The sequence below is a fragment of the Aedes aegypti genome, chromosome 3, assembly GCF_002204515.2.
Source record: "Aedes aegypti strain LVP_AGWG chromosome 3, AaegL5.0 Primary Assembly, whole genome shotgun sequence".
Lineage (NCBI taxonomy): Eukaryota > Metazoa > Arthropoda > Insecta > Diptera > Culicidae > Aedes > Aedes aegypti.
The window spans coordinates 113,286,004-113,291,521 of record NC_035109.1 but is presented as its reverse complement, the minus strand read 5'-3'; positions in this window follow the sequence as shown (position 1 = coordinate 113,291,521).

The following is a 5,518-nucleotide window of genomic DNA, read 5'->3' as shown; positions in this document are numbered from 1 at the left end:
ATCAAGGCGAATCAGTCCGATGGTCACCCTAATCGAGATTTGACAAATGAAATGTTTCATCGCGTGATTCACTTGCTACCAAGATATGTATGGACCAACCCAGTGCTAGGCAGCCATGTTTTTGAGGTCGGCATAAAACTCAAGAACAACAACGTAAATTGGCGTAATCATATCAGGGAAATTTTTCTCCGATTTTTTAATGTGTTCCACGCTAACCACACCAACTCAAATTACCTTGCTTTACTGCAAACGAATAGTAAGCAACCGTTTGTTTGTGCCAATATAACTGTTCTTGAGAGAAAAGATTTTTCTCTGCATAAAATATTACGCCTTTTTCGATTGTTAGTCCTTAAACGACTATTTGTTTACAAATATTGAGTTGTCAGTGGGAACCAAAGATGTTTGTTCTTTATTTTCCAATGGGGTAGTATGGGCGGTGTCAGGAGGCTGGTATGGACCGATGCACAAGTTCACTAGTTTGACGTTTGAGCGGTGCCGAATTCACTTGTTGCCATGGTCACTTAAATAACACGGCACCGCTCAAACGTCAGATAGTGAACTTGTGCATCGGTCCATAGAAGATATTTCGCGCACGGTTGTTTGTGAAAACCCAATAATGGGTATAAAAGTAGTCGTTTTGAAATAAGCCTGATTTGCTGCTGGGTAAGAAATTCCTATAGGGGTTTATTCACAAAGGGCCCATTCACAAATTTCATAACGCTGGAGGGAGTGGGTGGGTGGCCAATTTCAGCGTTATGAAATAAATGAATGAGCCCAAATTTCATAACGCCAAAAATGACCATTTAAGACACCCACCCAACCCCTCGTAACGCTTTTTATATGAGTGTTTGACAAATTTTATATGAGCTGTAACAAGTCAAGGACACCCACCCACCCCCTTCAGCGTTATGAAATTTGTGAATGGGCCCTAGGGGTTTATAAACGAATTTCAAAACGCCGGAGATGACTATTTTCGATACCCACCCACCCGCTCCTAACGCATTTTTTATGAATGTTTTTCGAATTTCATATGAGCTGTAACATTCCTAGGATCCAAATATGACGTCCATCGTTTTTCGAGATTTCTAGACACCCCTCCCCCCTCTGTCATGCTTTTTTCAATATCTAATATATGCACTGTCACACTTCCGTAGACCCCCCTCCTCCCCCAAATGATGGACGTGGATGATCCCTTGGCATATGTTAATGCATTGGAAATGCCCTTCTAGTGTGACATATGTTTGTCTGTGTTTATAGTACGATATATTGCGAATCTTTACTTAAATCCGCAGACTGTCCAACAAGTTGTGCGCCGGTGGCCCATGCGCCGAGTTGTGCGCCAGCCAAAAATTAAATAAAGAAATGTCAAAATATCTCGCCAAGGAAGTGAATCACTTTTAGGGCTCGAGTCCTAAACTGGAGAGCAGTCATAATTGTTTTATCGATACAAAACATATGGAATAAAATTGTTCGTACCTTCTTGTGTTCAAGTTGCAAGCGATTGAAATTGTTTTGACCGTCCCACAACTCGGCGCATAATCGATCGGCGCGCAACTTATTTGGTGGTCTGCGGTTTTGAGAAAAGATTCGCAAAGTGCCCAACTAGTACCAGACCATGGCGCGTAACATTCGAAGTAAAAAGGAAGTCCTCGAAATGCTAAAAATTTTCGAGAAGCTCAATATACGCTAAAATAAAAGTACCCATTAAGGCTAAGTAGCCCGTCATTCGTCATTTTGGCAGCTATGTTGATAGTGTAGCTCGCCCTTTCAAAGTGACAATACTAAGCTCTCATAGTTCATATTGATCTGAAAAAGTATCACATTATGTGCTAATAAGCAGAGAGTATGATGATACTTTTTCAGATGCGTCAGGACAATACCAACTGATTTTCATTATTTCGAAATTGCTACATGATTCAGCAGATCATCAACGATGCGTACAAATTTTATTGACGGCCTAGTTTGCCTAAATGGGTTTCTTGTACCCTTTTTTATACACTGTAAAGCTAAGGATGCTGTTTTGCTCAAGAATAATAAAAAATTCCTTGACAGAATGGGTCAAGAAATTTCCTACAGAGAGCCCCCTTTGAAATTACATTTCTTCTGAACTGCGTACTACCACAGACAAACAGACGTCACACTCTCATCGATGTCCATCGACCAACTTTTTAACGATCGATTTGAATATCTGGTAGGTGGTCAATCGACCACCCGCAGCGCTCGCGTCGTTTTTGTTCGTGTTTGACGTTTACACACTACCGCCACCTGTTGGTCCATCGGCCAACTACAGTGTTTTAAGCATTGGGCGTACATGTTTTCGCGACTATGATTTTGATCGCAATTTGTTCTAAGTGTTACGTCTGTTTCTCTGTGGTACTACGATCAGAAAAATGTGATTTTCTGGACCATTACTGGGAAGAAATTTTCCACGCATCAAGATAGGTGATTCCTTTTCTTGTCAGTAGCAAACCAGCCTTAAACAATCTGAGTATCCTCCCAATATTTGAGCTTATTTATGGATGAAATCTGAAACTGCACAAGCCCTTCAAAGTTTGTATGGGAGCTACTATGGGAAAAGCAAGCAGTTCGTTGAGTCGGTCATAGTGTTTGCCGCTTATACTGTAGGGGCTTATTCATTTATTTCATAACGCTAAAATTGTAACGCTTTTTGTATGAACATTAATGAATTTTTGTATGGGCCGTAACATCCTTTGGACACCCACCCACCCCCTCTAGCGTTATGAAATTTGTGAATGGGCTCTAGATACATTTGTCAGCTATACAACTTTGCCGAGGACTGTATTAAAATCGGACGAGTCAGTAATTTACTTATTGATTTTTTATTCGAAATGTCGGATTTTAACCTGAGACGAGACTAGCAAAGACGGTCTTATTTTTTTTGTGATTGCTTAGTTTTTTTTATTATTCCAGATTGTGTTAACATTAACCATGCGCAAGCCATTCAAACTTTCATATGAACAACTCAGCAAAAAAAAAAAATATTGCATTTGCATCACATCGCAGCATAAATAGCCTTTTGAGTGAAATTTCATACAAAATCATCAAAGCAAACGTAGCAGACATTAGAAATAATTAGTCTTGTGTTTAGATTTATCAGCATCTTAAGAAAAACTGCTCCGCTGACTGAGGTTCTCAATACCAGTTTCTCGTCGCATTTTGAAATCAGTTTTTTAGTGTAGCGTTGCATTCTTACGATTTTTATGAACACAGCGCACACTGATAAAAAAGACATGGTAACGCTGACTATATCAAGGGTCAAACCACAGAAAAACAGACGTCACACTCTCATCGTTGTCCATCGACCACCTTTTTAACGGTCGATCCAAAAATATGGTAGGTGGCCGATCCGCCACCCGCAGCGCTCGTATCGTTTTTGTTCGTGTTTGACGTTTACACACTACCGCCATCTGTTGGCCCGTCGGCCAAACACACCGATTATAGCATTGGGCGTACATGTCTTCGTGACTATGATTTTGATTAAGATTTGTTCTAAGAGTTACGTCTGTTTGTCTGTGCTATGGTCATAGTTATTAAAAAAATAATGGATAGTAGACTTTCAATGCAAGCTTCAGAATGAAAAACAAAAGCAAAACAGAAAAAGGCAAAATGTTGGTTGTTATTGATTAGTTTTTTATCCTTTACATTTAGTATCGCTTAATGCTACCCGGATAAAAAATACAATACAAAAACAATATAACGTATTGAAACAGTACCATTCAATATATTGGAAATACAATACAGTATATTGTAAAATGACAATACAATTACAGTACAATATATTGTTTTGAACAGTTCACTGTATGGTATATGAGATTTTTGCAATACAATGTATGGGTGGTTAAGTATCGTAACAATACAAATATAGATATTTTCTCATACAAACATTTTGAAAATACAATACGATAGATTGTTCATATATTGTCTTGATAAGCAATTCGTGTATTGTTGTACAATACAAAAACAATTCATCAAACTGTATCATGGTTGCATTCGTCGTTACAGCTGATGTCAAGTGACTTCTAAAAAACTACTTATTTTTACTTTTTGAATATTTTCCACCCAACATTTCTTGCTTTTTGAACTTGTTTTGATTATTTTTTTTCAGCAAAGCTACACAGAAAAACGCAACAGTTGTTTTACGCGAAAATAGGACTTTGACCAAAATTGTAAGGTATAAAACCAATTAAAAACAATACAATGTTCTGTTACAATATATTATATTGTTTTTGAATTGTATATCCAAACATGAATAATATTGCTTCGACATTCAATTCCAATACGCTGTATTGTATCCAATACGTTATATTGTACATTAATGGTTTATTCCATTCACTGAATCATACGTTTTTATCCGGGTATGTACTTCATGAGAATTATAAATATACCAGAGTGTTTTGGTCGCTTCAATTTACACTAGTTTGAAGCTGAAGAATCACCGAGAAAAGTACTCCATTCCAGGTCGACTTGCCGTGACTGTAACCTAGAATAGCTTTCACATTGCTAGTTTCCAAAGAACATCGCATTCACATCGGCAGCTGTCGCGGTTCTCTACAGGAATATGCTGGGATGATTCCATTGCTTCTTGCCACTCTTCCGGTTCCATTGATCTAGCTTCCTATTCGCTGCAAGCATTCCCCGCTCGAACAGCTCCATCAAGTGTCAGATTCCGAATCGAACCCGAATCCGAAAATGATGATAGTGCTGTTTAAGCAAGAGTTGCTGGGATTCTCGCAGATGCCTACCGTGATCAAATTCGGTGGCAATGTTGAACTACTACGACGTCTCGTAATCTGTCCGCTGCTGTATTATGCATTGTATTCTCGATCGCAGCTAAAAATCAGATCATAAATTATTATCGTCAAAATAACAGATGAATGAAATACATACCTTGTTCCCATGTTATTCTGTTATTACTATCAAATAACGTTAAACTGAGATTATGGAGATTATAGATTATAGAAATATCACAGACAAACAGACGTCACACTCTCATTGATGTCCATCGACCACCTTTTTAACGGTCAATTTAAATATATTGTAAGTGGCTAATCCACAACCCGCAGCGCTCGCATCGTTTTTGTTCGTGTTTGACGTTTACACACTATCGCCATCTGTTGGCCTATCGGCCAAACACAAGTATTTTAGCATTGGGCGTACATGTCTCCGTGACTATGATTTTGATTGAAATTTGTTCTAAGTGTTACGTCTGTTTGTCTGTGGAAATATTTAACAACAGGCAGGAAAAACTCACGGCGCGGACCAACATTTGGAAAACAAATGGCGATGAAGTCGACTAACATGTGTAGTTAAAATTACCATACCTGGTAATTTCAACAAAAATGTGGTAAACATTACACAATATTCGATTATTGTCACTATTTTGTGGCATGGTGTAATTGAACATGCACCAATGGTTGACTTTACTATGTAATTTTTATCAGTGCACTATTCACATATTTGCTGTGACGCACGGGCCCGAGAAAACAATAATTATAAA